We start from the raw sequence: 17,162 nt of genomic DNA on the forward strand, positions 1-17,162 counted from the left end.
AACAACTTTCCACACCCAGTGGAGACTTACATCGCCCATTGAATAGTCCTGAAGTCCTGGGGTTGCCTATTGAACATTAAAGCTTTGCTGTTAAATTCTGTTTGACATTACAGCCTTTCTTTGGGGAAAGCTGTTGCTCTGGTACTGTAAGGATCCTTATCAAAGTGTTTAATGGTGTAATGCAATACATTTAGATAAAAGCTGAGCTGTTGTGGCAGGAGATGGTGAAAGCTGGATTTGTTGTAACATTGAAATGTGCTTACAGTATATTTGGCCTGTTGTTTGGCACATTAATCTTTAGCAGATAATATGCATTTCATAATAATGGTGGAAACTCAATTTGTTTCCATTTCAATTGCTTGTCTGGCTATCTTAGTGATAACCTTAATGGCCACCAGCACTACTGTATCTCAAGTGATTAAATTGGAAGCTTCTTCAATACAGACTGTTCTCAAAACACACACTTGCTGACTTCACACAGCAGAGATTTTAAACCTCTAGGGCTTTCCACCATAGCAGATGGGATACTTTTCTTGCAAATTAAAATCCTTTTGCCTAGAATGAAACCGAACAGCAGTACAATAGCTGCATTTCTCTGCTGTGAAAGTTTGATTCACTTGTGATGCCTGCAGCACCTGACTTGCAGGCAGCTGGAGTGAAAAGAGGCAGATTGCATAATGATGGAATCCTTCTTAAAAGATGTGCTGGAAAAGCGAGAGAATGTCTGCCTAGCAGCTAAAAGTCTGTTTCTCGTACTGTTTTTTGCAAAAAGTGCCTTTTTATCAACCACTCCTCAGTTTTTTTTAGATGTTTGCGTGTGTTGCTGTAAGTCCGAAGCACTTTCTTCATTGTCAGTTCTTCTAACCAGTAAACAAAATTCACAAGCTACAGTATTCTTTACCATATTTATCTTTTACAGCTACTTCAGGATTATATTCCTTTGAAGCTTGGGGAAGTTGGTGTGCAACACAATTGAAAGTTAAAGGTTCTCAGCCTTACTCAATAAAACGTGTGATATAAATGAAACCTTTGTGTTTTGGTGGTGTAAATGACATTGTGCGGAAAAAAAAGACTTGGCACACTCTTGAATTGACATGATTTTGTTATGCAAATTAGAAAAATATCTGATTGCTCTTTTGTGGAGTGATTCTGGTGAGTTAGTGAATGCAGTAAACAAAACAGAGCACAATATTCTAACTTTGAGTTTAGTGGTGCGATGTAGAATTTGAGTACACCTTGATTTAAATTAAACTCTTTTAGTTTGACATATAGTACCAACATTTTGTCGTGTTCCTTCTGCACATTAAGGATATACAGTAAAGGATTAAAAACAACATCTATATTTTTTCCTAAACATCTTGTTGCTCCAAATTGGCTGAGCTCTACCAGGGTTAGGTGGACTTGAATTGACCATGGTCTCTGACTTGTTACGCTGCAGTGGCTTCTGGGAACTGCTGGGCCCAGTGATAGTGAATGTCACGCTAAGCCTGCTGTACCATTCTGACTGCTTAGCATGCTGTTCAAGGGCATGTGTGTGTCTTTCTTCCCCCTGTGTTCAGGTGACTTGCAGTAGGCAATATATAATACATAATAACTCTCCGGATAAAAAAAATTGGGGAAAAAAGTGAATTTGAATCGGACTTCTGCGGTGCTGAACCTTCTGAAATGTAAAATAATGGTCAATTTAATTAAAAGGAAAAGATTGGAAAGTGACTGGAGCCTGCACCATGACATGAAATGACCTTCTGCTCAGAGATCACTCAGGCTCCAGCTGCAAGAATCGATTTCTTGAACCTCATGATTATTCTAATATTTTGTACCAAACCTGAGTTTGTTTGAATTGAGTGGCTTTGAATGGAATTTAATTTCCTGCATGATTTCTTCTTGAATTTATGTTAAATCAACATCTGCACCCACCATGCCTTTCAGCTTCGTTAAAAGAAGGCCAAATTCAATATTAAAACATCATGCAAACAAGTGGATCTTTTCATATTTAACACATTGGCTTTTTCTGCCAATCAGAAAATGCATGTTGCACTGAATTGAGTTTTTTCTTCTAACTTCTTATGGAACTATAGACAATTTCTAAATGTGCTGAGGAGCTAATAAAGCAGTTAGTAGCCTTGGTAATAAAAAAGCTGTTTTTAACAATTCCCATCCATAATGAAATGCATTATAATGCTTATTTTCCAGCCAGCAAACAAAACCCATTGTAACAGCAGCCCAGCAAACAGCCGCTCATAATTTATCAGACTCGTCCTTACCTGAGACAGTTCTTCCTTCACAGTCGACTTGTTCTTTAAACTAGTATGGAAGAGATGGAATGAGTTGAGCCATTATTATGAATGCACTATAGAAAAAAAAAAGAATAATACTGAACACAGTTTGCTCTTAGAGATGTTCTTTCCATATATTGTGATCACCAGGGTTTGGAGCGAAGCACAGCCACTTAAATGCAGCTTTCATGCTTTAACACACAGAGCTGTAAAGCTGTAATCCCCCTCAGCCCATAGGCAAAGCTTCTGTGATGTGCCAGTTTACCTCACCAGGTGGGTACATGGCCAAAGAAACTGCAGCCGTCTTTATCTGGTCCTCTATTATCCTACCTGACCAAAATCCAAATGAGCCCCGTGCTGCAGTAGTTATTAATATTGCAGGAACAAATAGCAGTGATGTAGTTAGGAGTTCCCCAGGCTTTATAGCAGGATAGCCAAAACCATTTGGATGTTTTGTTTTATGCAAAGAAGGTCGAGAAATTTTAATGTTTTTTTTTCCATGCTCAGTTTTTTTTTCTCCTTGGTGCACATAAGAGACTTGATATTGCTTTCAAGGTCCACTCCTGTGCATAGAATTGCTTTCATGGTCAGCTGTTTACCTTTTATCAACACATCCTCTGACAGCAGCAGTGAAAGGCAAAGTCCGTGTTTGCTTCTGGGAAGGCTGTTCACTTTTCTCATGGCTAAATTGCCTGAAGCATTCTAGCATCACAGACCTGATTTTTTTTACCTGTTTTTTTTTCTGAGTTGTCAGAATACAAGAGATTTTTCAATCATCTTCAAGAAGCAGCTGCTTATAGATAAGGACCGAAAAAATATCCCTTAAGAGTCTTATCATGCCTCATTCCATATGTCACTGTGAAAATGGATCCTTCTTATCATTGCAGATTTACATTAGCCTATTTTTTCTGTTTCTGTTCAACCCTTTAATGTTTCATTTGTTGATGCCATTATCATAGCTCACCGGAGGGCACTTTGCTGCTGTCCCTCAGCCCTTTATCTTCATCTTATATAAGCACTGTACTACACTTCCTTTCCAATGTAATTTTGAAACTGAAAGCTCTGAGCCATTTACATATCCTGTATTGCTTGCGACAGATGAGAAAATAAAATGTATTAATTGCATGCTCTGCAGGTGCTTGTCTTTGTTTTGCAAATAACATTTTGGGACTTTTACGATATCTTTCTGTTGAGTTCTCAAAAAAAGTCAAAGTTGACAGGAAGAGATGACTTGATGTTTGGATAGACCAATATTTTTGTCACTGGTAAGCAAGTAGCAGTTAAAATACATTTAATTTAGACAGGTGCTGCTGTATTCTCATTTTAAGGTATTTGGAGTACTACCATATAAAATGAAGTGTTTATTGAGGAGCTATTTTGCAGTACTACTGTTGTCTTCGTTTAAGACTTCAACAACCTTAAATGGAACTCTTGAGGTTAACTGAAAACTAAGACATTTACCGATATCCTGCTCTTGTATCTTATTGTGTTATTTTGCAGCCACTTTGATTCTGGCTTGATTACATGACTGCTGGCTGCTCCTAGAAACCCATCCATCCATCATCTATGTGCTTCACCCAGTACAGGATCGTGGAGCCAGAGCCTGTATCGGCAAGGAGCTGCTCTTAAGAATTGAAGGATATTCACGAGCTGCCGTTTCAGCTTCAAACAATACTTAAGATTATACAGAACTGAGAAGTATTCTGAATAACTGTTTCATTTGTTCTCAAAATGGAATACATCAGCAGGATACAAATTGGAAGTAGAAATATTATATTAATTCCAATGAATATAAGGCATAATGTGTGGCACTGAATCTCAGCTGAAGACTGTGATCATATAACTGACGTACTGTTCATATAATGGTCAGGATGCAAGCAAATCACATGATAAACTGCTGAAAGATGTCAGATTTTTGCCTTGTTTGTTTACTATCTTGGCCTTGGAAAGCTTAATGGTATTTCTTGTTTTACAACCTTTAAAATATACCAACATTGGAATTTGTCAGCTTTCATGTTTCAGTGTTGTTTGCCATACATGCGCATTTTAAATCTTATTCATTTACTATGATGAATTAAATACTATGTGACTTTTTAATATGATGTATTGTTGTGGAATTATTATGATTTATTCCCTTTTTTCAGTAGAAATCTGCATCAAATCATGTACATAACAGAAATCTGATCTCTTAATGTGAGCTAATCAGCTGGTGAAGACCGCTGGTGTGAACAGTTCTGTCAAATATGTACAGGTGTTCAGACCAAGACCTGAAACAACAAGACAGCTTTGCGTTTCTGAAAACAGTCCATGTACGGTACAGTAAGTGATCCTGCCACCAAAACTGAAAAGAGAGGCTGGTGTTTGTGTCTTGTGACCAATTGTGTTCTCCAAAAAGACATGTGTACAATAAGCAAATAAGGAGTGAAATAAAACAAATCACAAAAATAGCACTTGCTCACGTTTTAAGTAAGGAATTTTGTAGTTGTATCAGTTTCTGCCATTGGTATGCTCGCAGCATAAGGTTGTTCACAGGAAGCCTCAGAGATAGTGTACTGTATAAGCCTTGAAGTTTTTTTTCCATGCACCAGTTCTCATTTACTGCAGCCTCTCGTGTAATTTCAATAATGGGCATCACTGTACATACAGCTCCTCGGGGAATTTTGTTTCCTGGTTCTTGAGCAGTTGGCTGAGTTAAATCTTATCTTGTTTGTAGCAGAACTTTGGGGGGAAAAAAGCCATTCATCACACAGCAAAGTCAGCTTTTTGTCTCAAAAGCTTAGATTTTGGAATCTTTTACAGTGGAAGCCACATCCGTTCCTTTGGTTTGTGTCTGTGTGGATGCAAAAAACATTTTAGTTTGGCGTGCGCAGCTCTGGTAGATACTGGTATGTGCTATACAGCTCACTCTATACAGAGTGAGGAAGCAATCTATCAAGCTGACACTCATCCATGTTGTTGCATGTACAGTATCAATATCTGAGACCGATTGATAATAAGAATGGTGGTTAACTCTGTCCCAGTGGAATACCATCTGTTTGGCATTGTTTGTGCGCCATGATCTCTTGCTACTTTAGACTTTAGTCATTGACATTTGGGGAAAAACAAATCACTCGTATTAGGATATCATATCAAGCAACAGACTAGTTCTATGGATTACCACAGAATGGCTCTGTTAAAACCTGGAGCTGATGCAAATATTTTCTTTTTTCCATCCCCTTACTCAGTTTTAACAGTGCATCTATCCCTTTTGTTTCTTTGCTTGCACATCCAAGTGTTCCTAATCTGTACTAGTGCACTCAAAGTTGTGATTAAATAGTTTTTTTTCCCTCTTGTCAATGTTTTGCAGAACACACTATCGTGTTAATCATAAACTCAGCTTGCCTCTGTCGGCTGTGCTGAGATCTTGAAATGTCGTGATTAAACCATTTAACATATCCTGGATTATTACATCACATGGGGAATGGTGATGAAATTGAATTTCAGATTTCTGCTGAGGCTTGTGAAGAGTCAGGATGAAGTTAGTCTGTCAGATAAAAATGAGGAACGTTAGGGAATGAAAGGAAAGGGTGATGTATTAAATGAATATTTCACTCAGGTGTTCGCCAAGGAAGGAACAGGCATCATGCCTCAAGCTGAGAAAAGACAAACTCTATATTAAATAATATTAGCATACAGTAGAAGAGGTAGAGATGTTCCAGATTTTAGAAGCACTTAATACGACTCTCTAGGGCCCAATGTTATTCTAGCAATTGTACTTAAGGAAAGACGATTTTATTCATGGGCCATTAACAAAGCTCTTCTGGTAGTCTCTCGAGACTGTGGTTATACCCACTGACTGGAATATTGATAAAAATAGTGTTAATCTACAAAAAAGGTGACAAAATCAAACCAAGTGATTTACACACCACTGCGTTTTACTTCTGTTATTTCCAAGGAGATCTGGAAGAATTGGAGCTAAATTGGAAAGCCAACAAAAGGTTGGCCTTGCTTAATTAACATTTTGAACAAATAACAGCAGTAACTGCATATGATACAGTATATTTTGATTTTTACAAGGCTTCTGATAAAGTTCCTCATAGCAGATTAATTCTTGTTTTGCAGGCAATTATTCAAAGTCAGGCACAGGTTCAGACTGAGAAGTGGTAAATGCTCCAAGTAGAGTGATTCAATTAGTTACGCACTGCATTACGGTGTCCACAGTTCTTCCTAATACAGTATGTATCAATAATCGAGAGGACCGGATTCAAGCAGTCAGAAACCTCGGAGGTAAATGTTGTCAAATGAAGTGGCGATTCAGAATCACCACTGAATCAAAAACCCAAGCATCCAAGTAGAGACTACAGAGATGTTCTTTGAAAACTGAGAGCAGAAAGTTCCTCTTTACAAAAAGGGTTGTGGGAGTGTGAAACAGATTGCCCAGCCATGTTGCTGAAGATGCTACACTTACTGTATATCTCTCAAGGAAGGGTGAATGAAAGCCACAGATAAATTAGCTACTAAAACACAGGATAAATGGGCAGACTGGCCTACTCTTGTTTGCATGTTATGTTTCAAAACAAGTGCCGAAAGAAATACTTTGAGAATTCGAACTGCAGAAAATGCGTTCCTTGTTAATTGTACAAATTAATACAAGTGGTTGGGAAAGTATGATTTCTCACTTAGTTTAAGGTACAAAATAATCTAATCAATGTGTCAGGGAGAACGAGATGAACTTTGCAATTACTTGTGTTTTCATGCATCAATTAACAAATTCATTTGGTATAACACTTCGGCTGCAAGTTAAAAGAAGGTAAGATTGTTTTGGTAGTTATTTATGTAACTGACACTTTTACATGTAAAATAAATTACAACATTTTGGTACTTTTTTTCACATCTGAATTTTCTGAAGCAGAGTACAGCTCACAACCCTCAAGTGAAATGTCTTATAAACATAACCGATTGAGAACAGTGGTTCGGCAACCTCGTATTTGTGTTTCTGAATTGAAAAGAACAAAACTCTTGAGTTCTTAAACTCTTAAATGTAGTTTTATCAACCTTAATTTCATAGTGCTTAATTTAATTGGTAATTTCTCATTAAGATTCTGTGTTATGCAAATAAAATACTGTAATTATTGCTTGATAGTGGAAAATGCATCAAGATTACACTCAGTTACAGTAGTTCTGGTAAGAGAAAATTGACTACACATTGTTGCGACAGGAAATGAGTTGGTGGAATACTGGTTCATTATAGACTGTGACTAAACTGGGGATTTCAAAAAGTTTAGTTTTGAAACATCCAGCCATGCAGATGGCATTTATGTACCTGTTCAGCTGTAATGAGCATACAGTATATGACTCTTATACTGTATGAAACAAACAGGAATGAAGATGTTGAGAGGGTTTTTGTGAAATTTGTACACACTTTTTCTGCTGAAGCTACATTATTTTATAAGGTGGTTATTCAGAACTGGTTTGAACTGGATTGGAAGAATGCTGGACACAAGGGCTACTATTATTCTATACTGCGTATAAATGAACGTGTGCTACAAAGCTGAGTAACAAATTGTGTTAATAAATAGTAATCTTCTGCAAATAGGGAAGAGGATGATGTGCGTGATTTTGGAACGCTGCCAATCTGATCAGCACAGGCAAGCGTGATACTGTAGATACAGGGCTTTGCAAATTTAATCACTTTGAGAAAAACAGAGTATCTTGGTGTTTTGCACTCCCGTGCGCATGAAATAAAAACTTCTTTAAACTTCTGAGATGGATTCCTGACTGTCTTTTAAGGGGAAGTGAGTAACATTTCTCCAACAAAGATAACTAACAGATGAAACCTCTGAGGCATTATTTCTTAACGTCTGGAAGCTTACAGTATGTAATGTACACTTGTTGGTGCCAGATAACTGGTTAAAAGCAGCATTGCTTATTAAAATAAACCTTTATTTTCAGCATTTCCCAAAGAAGAAATTCCAAATGACTCCTGAAGTATTTCAAGGAAATGGTGAGTATGATCTACTTCCACATTTTTACTTTCATGGCTTTTCTTCTCAGACTCAACACAATGTGTGATCCAAACAGTTCCAGATCATACTGCTTTTATCTTGATATTCAGTAATTTAGGAGTGTGAAAAACAATTCAATACATGTGCTAAGATGGTTTCACGGATGGATAGATTCAGATGCACAGCTGTAATATGAAAAGACCTTTTGCATATACTGTATACCATACATGCAATATATTTTTATTTGACAAACTGACTCACTGCCTCGGTTGTCAATGGTGAAGCTGACGTTTATAATATTGCATTTTGAGAGCAAAGGTAGGCTTTCTGCTCAAATGACATCTCATTTTGTGATTTTATTTGCTTCAGAAAAGATCATGTGAAGAACCTCATCTCTCATCAAGTATAGTAGTATCATGAGCACATCGATGCTATGAACAGAACTATGCCATGAGTTTTTGAGAAATGTTTGAAAATTTTGAAAACTCAGCACAGAACACCCCTAAAAACCAGATCCTTTTAAAAGCTTTATAATGGGTAAAATAATTCCAAAATATTTTGTGTGTACATGTGCAACAAGGTGTGAATTACATTATCTTGAGCTTGTGTTTAACCTTTCATGTTTTTCTTGGAAAAAGATGTGCTGTAACTTGAGCCGCTCACAACAGATTTGTGGGGGTCGATCACTTTCCTACTGTATGCTACTGTATACAGCACATAAACTCCTGTGCACCTAAATTAGTTCCTTATATGAAGGAAAAGACTTATGTAAGACCTACAGTATCTGTGCTTACAGGTTAAAGTGATCTTTTCTTAATAGTTTTTTTTAAACCATTTTGCCTAGACAAATTAGCATTTTTGGCAACTGAATGATTTCATACGTGTTTTATGCTGTACAATAGGCTGATATTTGATCGCAAAGAAGTTTGTGAAGTTTATATTACTAATGTGCACCTGCACTTATCTCATTATGGGTGGCCTCTTGCATTATAAATGACCCTCATCGATATCTCTTGCCTTAGGACATTCTGTACTGTAACCACCTAGGAGGTTTAACAATGTCCATGGTGTAAAAGAAAAAAATATTTTTCCTTTGGAAATGAATACATTTTGAATTGTTTGAATTTTAAAAAAATCATTAACCTTTAATTTGATAAAATCAAAATCTATACAATAGTTGTACAGACTTTCAGACTGCACAGAATAAAGCCGTTATTGAATACTATCTGTTCATACAGAGCCGTTTCATAATACTGCTGTACAAGGGCAGACACTGCCTGGTTTTAAATCTGGGGCTTTGCTTTGAATGCTTTGAAAAGTGATTGATTTTCCTTGTATTCTAAGAACTCTGCAATTCATCTTCCCAGCGTCGTGAAACATTTTCCACTTTATTTCCTTTGTACAGCTTTGTTCAAAAGCACCATGAGGTGTCTTTGCCCAAACAGATATAAGACATTGAAACTGATATAGTATTTAATAACTTCACAATGGAATATTCTTGGCTTTTGGGTATTTCTTAAAAAAAAATGAAGGACATTTTTCCCTAAAAACAAAACTTTTGTTAGGTTATGGTGGTAATAGGATTTGCAAAAATAAATATTAAACAAACCTGAGCTGCAATATCCCAGCCTTGGCACAAAGATTAGTGTAATGTGGAGTGTGCATCAAGAGAATTTGGATTTTGATCACTGCTTATGTTTATATTGCAGTACACGAGCACACATAATTTTTAAAGAACAGCCTGAAGAATCCTCTTGATATAAAATGACTTGAGGGCCACAGATTATAGAAACACAGCCGAAATGGAAATCTTTACACATGAGCAGGTACCCTCTCAGCTTTATAAACCTGTGCCTCATGGCTGCCTCTTTTTAATATTATTCTTTGCTCTCTAAAACACATCAATTTTTGCTATTGATCTAAAAAACGTTCTTATATGAAACTCAGAATGTGATGTTTGGGTTCTACAGTGTGTAAGGGCAGAAAATGTCTTCTTTTACTGTATGAATTAATGTGCAGTGCTCCCAGGTATATTGTTCTGTAGGTCACAGGCCTAGCCAGTGAAAGTAACACAATCTACTTTTTGTGGGGATTTTAATGACATTCTTCCTAAACAATTGGTACCGAATGACATTTTAAATCTACAGTACAGTTATGGAAGAACAAAACATTGTATACAGTATATTCATTCCCTCGACTATATGAAAATATTTTTCCATCTCATAATTTCAGTTTCTAGATCAATAGCTCATTGTAGTGCAAATGTAATGTTAATTATGTTTTAAATAGTGGGAAGATAGATAATCTTCCTGAGGATCAAAGTGAATCCTATGGATGACATCCCTGAGCTATTTTTCAAGTAATGTGTCTTTCCTAAAGGATCCTGCACTTTTCCTTGATTTTTACATGCCATATTTTCCTATTTCTGTGAGTGTATCATTGTGACCTATGAGATTACATTGCACTTGGTGTGAGTAATAAGTCTTCACTGTCAAGTGAAAAAAGCTATTATATGAAAATCAAGATGTTATAACATAGACCTTCTGTACATGACAGACCAGACTGATAATGGAGCTGAACTCAATGCAGGAACATGCATTTCTGTCCTCTGATTCAAGTAAAAGCAATTTATAACTGAATTCTGAAGTTCTGCAAATCCATCTGTCCTTGTTTATTTCATGGTTATGGTAAAGGATAAGCGCAACATATAAGACCTAACTAATTGAATTGAGGAATGAACAATATTGACTGCATCAGAAAACTGTTTCCATAGCAATGCCACAATATGCTGTTACACTTGCCTTAACAGTATTGCTTTTAAAGCTTTGTACTTTGAATGTCTCTTGTAGTTCTGAAGCCCAGAGCTAGGTGTAAGGAACTATAGTGTGTGCAGACCGTTTCTAATTTAATTTTAAATGGCTGTCTTATTTTTCTCTTTCTTGGAAAGTTTACAGTATATACATAAATTGTTTTTAGCATTTTGGTGCAGACATTTCTAGAACTGACAATTGTGCAGAGAGTGTTTATAGTGTTTTTGATTATGAATGCCCCATAGGAAATGAAAGCTATGCTTTATCTTTTGTGAAGGACATTACCTCTCTCTGATCATGAGTAATGGAAACTTCTAAGGTGGGTGTTGAGCACTTGTGTATACAAACAGTTATTTTATGATGGTGTGCATGTTGAAGAAAAGACACAGACCCTGGGCCTGGGGCTCTTAGTGCACCTGTCATATTTCTGGAGCTACGAGCAAAGTTTCTGAGATATTTGACTATGGTCTGTTTCGGAGTCTTCGGAGCTTTGGACAAAATATATTGTACAACATGGAAAAGACATTACAGATAAAAAAAGCAAGGTTTTTTGCTTTGGGGAAACAACCTGTCCCCTTTTTAGGGAGTATGTTTGACATAGAGGTAGAGTAGATTCTTGTTTGGGATAATTAAAGAGGCTTGCAGTTGTTATAAATGGGATTGGGTAACTTGGCTGGGGAATGCCACCTCTAGGGTGCCTTCGGGCTTGTAGTGCTGTCAGCAGGGGGCTTGCTTCCCTGCAGCTAGCAGTGAACTTCCTCCTGGAAGTGCCTGTAATGTCTGAAAGGATGAGCCTGGTGCCACGTCTCCATTCTCCCCGTGTGCGGTTGCTGGGTTTGCCGTGAGATGAAACATGAGAAACACAGCTGACAGCTCCCAAATCGGGTGGGTGCACAACAAAATAATTGGAATTGTATTCTCAAAAGAGAGGTGCTTCTCATATGCACAAACTGTGAGTGACATAAGGAAGCTATTCATAAGCATACCCCTGTGAGCTGTCCTTTTCATCAGTTAAAATGTTTTGTAGTTTGACCTCCAACGCTAAGCTGGTTATTTTTAATGGGGCGAGAATGTTGCTGGACTGTGAGATCAGAAGAACCTTCTCAGATCTTTCCCAGCCTCTCCTCTGTTATTATTTTTTTTTGTCATTTTCCTTTGACTTTGGGTTTTCTTAGTAATCCCTCCCCCCCCCACACACACACACACCACCTCCCCAGTGCCCTTCCATCTCACCTGTAAGTCTTGATAACAGATCTTTCGCTCGGGCTTTCATTATCAGGCAGCCCATCATTCCTCCCAACATCCCATCAAATATTGTTTACAATAGCTGAAGCTGAAACAGAGCTAACAAACCGGAATGGCAGCAGAAAACATCATATCAGCATCAGCAGAACTGTTAGTTAAAATTAAGGTCTTGCAGTCCTGTTTTTTTTTAAAAAAAAGCAAAGTAAAGGAGCAGAGTGTTCAGCAAAATTGCCAACAAATAATTGAAAGCTGCTGTTGTGATATTTACTAAGTGATATTTACCCAACGGTAAAATACCCAGAAATATCCAGCTTTAGTTTAGATTTCACTTTGCAGCAATGTTAAATCTTCTTTGATTGCCACTTTGTCAACTCCCCACTTAATGCCTTTTCCTAATATAAAATGAAAATGCACTGAAATTCTTTACCGTTTTCACAATGAAATGGTCTATTTAAATTCCTGGGTGTGAAAATAAACTCTTTAGAAGACTTGTCAGTGTAGACATTTCCTACTGTGATTAATCTCTGAAAGTAAAAGAACGATTCAAGCCTTTTAAAAATGTAATATTGAATGACTTTTTATGTAGCATGATTTTAAAGCAATCACCTCCAATCACTAATTTAAGCCTTTGGCATTTGACTTACCAACAACATTTTTCCAACATTATACGACCAACAGTGCAGTGTTAAATAAACCTGTCAATATGAAGGTTTCAACTCAATAATAAAAATGAGTACTTTAGAATAAGATTTTCCCTATCCTTATTAAAATAAATATGTTTGGCTTTTCTTCCTGTGCTGTTTGGCTTGATAATATAAGCAGTCTAAGTATGGCTAGAAAAATTCAGCTCAATGTACATTGTATTTTTGTAATATGAGTGTGGTGGCAAGGAAATGGTTTTGTGGGTTTATTGGGTAATACGTTTTAAGATCAGCCACAGCTACAATTACAAAAAAATATTTTTGGGAAGAAAGGGCTTAGGCCTCTAAGAAAGTCAATGCAAAGAAACAAATTCAACACAATTAGTACTGAGAATGTGAAAAAATAATGAGAATGTGTATTAACACTAACAGTTTTGGAGCATGGATACACGTGGTGACACAGTGCTTAGCATTGCTGCCTTGCAGCGCTGGGGCCCTGGGCTCAGTTCCTGGGGTGCTGTCTGTGTGCAGTTTGCATGCTCTCCCCTTGTTCATGTAATATACAGTACCAAGATACACAGCTGACAGTTTTCACAATCTGGTTGGGCACATATCCTACTTTATGGGTACAGATATTAAACATTTTCTTGGAAAAATGGCCCTGATGTGAGTGTGTACTGTACTGTACTGTATATATAGTATTAATATTATTGAAAAGAATTAAAGACTTTAACCAGACTTGTGCCAATGTTGAGATTTTCATTCTTTTTGCCTTTTTTATTAACTGTTCCTACTTAAGTGCAAAATTTTCAATTTTTGAAATAAGCTCATGACAACCAGCTATGGATTAGTCCTAGAACGGTCGGTCCTGATATACTGCACGTTTGTGTCTGAGTGCACCTTGGGATGTACTGTACAGGCATTCCGTCCAGGATGTACCCTGCCTTGTGCCTGTTGCTTGTTGGGACAGCTCTGCTCCCCAGTGACCCTGTACTAGATAAAGTGGTTAGAAGATGAATGGATGAGGACATAATGACACAGGGTCTTTCTATGACTAAATAATAATAATTGCTTACACAATATATAGCGCTTTTCTGGACACTCCACTCACCTGTAAAGCGCTTTACAGGTAATAGGGACTCCCCTCCACCGCCACCAATATGCAGCCCCACCTGGATGATGCGACAGCAGCCATAGTGCACCAGAACGCTCACCACACATCAGCACTTAAGACCTTCTAAATGTTTGACTCATCGGGGTTCATAAACTGTGATCTGAGGTCTCAGCTGAAATAGCCTTTTCCACTGACTGAAGTGGGAAATGTTTAAAATCTTAAACATTTTAGTTGTAAGATGACACCTTCAGCACAATTTTAAGTATTGCTGCAGTTCAAAGGCTCTTTGGGGACTCATGTCATGCTATCTTTCACGCTTAGTTCCTATCCAATCTTTTGCTACTGAGCTCAAAGGCTGCAAATCCTCTCATGACAACTATAAAAAATCGTGTTTATTTATGCATCTCAGTATTTCTGAAGGTCTAGTTTGCATTCATCTTTATTTTCTTTTACATTCTCTCTTTGTCATTTTAAAATTCAAGGATATGTATATATACAGTGTAATGTATACATACTGTATTATGTACAGTACAGTATGTAAATATACGGTAAATAACAGCCTTATTTTCTTTAAGATTTTTTAATGAATGAAGGATCATCTCACTGTTTTCTTTTCATTTCCATGTTAAGCCTTGCTTGTTAACTTTAGTTAATGTTTCCTTTGTGATCCAGCCTTCTTGATAACTTCTAATTTAAGTTAGCTTGAAAGTTGACTGAAATGGAAATTACTGTAACTTACAATAAGAAGTTGCAAAACTGTAGAGTTCCCCCTGCCACTAAGCACCATCTGCACGCTTGATCTAACTTAGTAAATACATTTATTTTTCATATATTTTTTTCAGATGTTTGATATTTATCTGACTTACTGCTAAATTGCAGGGATGAAAGGATGTTGGGAAACTACAGACTGAGGTATTCAATAATTGTTCCAACTGTTTGCGCCTTGGGGCAACCTTGTTGTGAAAGGTGCTATATAAAAATAAATTGAATTGAATCTACAGTATGTGTGGAGTTTACAGTCAAAGCACTAAGAATACCAAAAAGAGGTGAAGTGATACTTCATGTGGTTTGTATTCAAAGGTCTTCTCCATCTATCCATTTTTGGTAACAACTTCATTCGAATATTGAGTCATGGTGAACCAGAACCTAACCCAACAAACACTGGGCACAAGGCAGGACTCGCCCCTAATGGGGTGAAATTCCTGGGAGTTAACATCTCAGAGGACTTAACCTGGACCCACCACACCAACATCGTGGTCAAAACAGCACGGCAGCGCCTCTGTTCTTTCTCTGCAGGTTAAAGAAGTTTAGCATGCCGTCACATATCCAGGCCAGCTTCTACAGGTGCTCTGTTGAGAGTATCCTGTCTGGCTGCATCATTCCCTGGTATTGGAACTGCTCCACCTGGGATCGCAAAGTACTGCAGAGGGTGGTGAAATCGGCACTGCTTCTCACCGGCTGTGTGCTACCAGACATCGAGGATATCTACTCTGTTAGAAGCCTCAAGAAAGCCAGGTCAATACTCAAGGACCTCAGTCACCCAAACCACAATCTGTTTTCCCTACTACCGTCTGGAAAATAGTACCGAAGCCTACAGACCAAGACCAGCCGATTTCAAAACAGCTTTTTCCCTAGGGCAATAAGACTGCTGAACAGCCAGCTACAGCAGATACCAGCAATTACCCAAACGACCGCTGATAAATAGTCAGTCCACTGCATTTTTTTCTCGCCTGCCCCTTTTTTTAATTATTGCATAATCTTGTTAAATGTTAATGTATAATTTATTGTATTCTTCTTATAACCTTCTATCAAGTTCTGTCCTATCTCTCTTTAGCGAGCTTGTGGAAAATGGATTTCACTGCCGACAACCACCTCTGTATGCTGTATTGTTTTGCATTGATAAATAAATCTTGATTGATTGACAAGATAAAAGGACAAATACAGCAAATAGCTATTGCTCTATCAAAACCAATAAAGAAGCTCTGTGCTTTCCTCCCAAAATATTGAGATACAAAGTGCATCTACAGTACATAGTACTGTATCTTTGAACTATTTTGAAATTTAAAGACAAAGAGTAAGGATCATAATCATGAACGATTATTTCAAAATAATTTAAAGGTCAGTTTATAAACTAAAACCCAAAAACCTCCTGGAAATCTGAACCTTGCTGGTACATCACAAGCTTTTTCATCATCAAGTTCTTTGGTTTTCATTAAATGAATTCTTGATGTCAGTTGGTATTAACTCTTGTTGAGAAAAACAAAAGTGTACTTAATACTGTAAAGTATACAGCTTGAGAACAATTTCAAGGTGGAAGACAACAGTTTACTGTTCCTCAGTAACCCCTTGCATTAGGTTTTATCCAGCACTATATTGAATATCCTTTAACAGTTGCCCTTAGAATTCAAAGCATTCACTATGAATTACAGGACCCCTGGGTTATGGAAATAATTGAATTGGAAGTCTTCTGGAAATCTTTAATACCAAATTTCTTAATACCTTTTTAAATGTCAGGATGCAGTGGTGTCAAAATAGTGTATTCAGAGCAGTGAGGCCTGATTTATTTAAAGTGAAAGTTGAGCTAATGTATTTTACAAATGAAACATGACATCTCTGCTACATTTGCAGTTAAACTCTTCACTTTGTTCCTGAATGATTAATGCACTAAGACTTGTGACCACATACACATACAAAACAAACAGGGTCTGTATTTAGTCAATGCATGTAGGTGGATATTTTGCTAATCACAAGAGCAAATTGTCATACGTTTGATATAGTTCCAGATTTATTTTCACCCTAATTAACTAAATCGCAACAGTTCTGTATACACACACATTAATACTGCTTTCCAATGACTTCCACAGATTGAGAACTGGAACCAGATGAAATGATGTTTTATTTCACTACTTGTATACTCTTTCCATTCCCCGGAAATTAAATACCTCAAGACCACAAACCAGCAAGGCATTCAGTAGAAGTCAGTCCAATGTGACCTTGCTGTGTTCTAATAAAATGAAATAAAGTTTATTGACTCTGAAATGCCACTAACTAATTAATTCTATTCAGCTTAAGAATGGCTTCTGGGCCTTTTA

At 37.2% G+C, this 17,162-nt stretch overlaps 1 protein-coding gene across 5 annotated transcripts in view; it reads left to right on the forward strand.

The window, feature by feature from the left end:
* Positions 1–17,162, forward strand: part of fibcd1b (fibrinogen C domain containing 1b) — a 231,184-nt gene that overhangs the window by 18,956 nt on the left and 195,066 nt on the right. The window contains exon 2 of one of the 5 annotated variants that reach the window (XM_088615308.1): positions 8,208–8,259. The exons of the other annotated variants lie outside the window; for them this stretch is intronic. The gene's annotated coding sequence lies outside the window, so the exon portion shown is untranslated. The remainder of the gene's footprint in view (positions 1–8,207; positions 8,260–17,162) is intronic. 5 annotated transcript variants of the gene reach the window in all.

Source organism: Lepisosteus platostomus, chromosome 21 (genome assembly GCF_059453375.1).
Source record: "Lepisosteus platostomus isolate fLepPlt1 chromosome 21, fLepPlt1.hap1, whole genome shotgun sequence".
Lineage (NCBI taxonomy): Eukaryota > Metazoa > Chordata > Actinopteri > Semionotiformes > Lepisosteidae > Lepisosteus > Lepisosteus platostomus.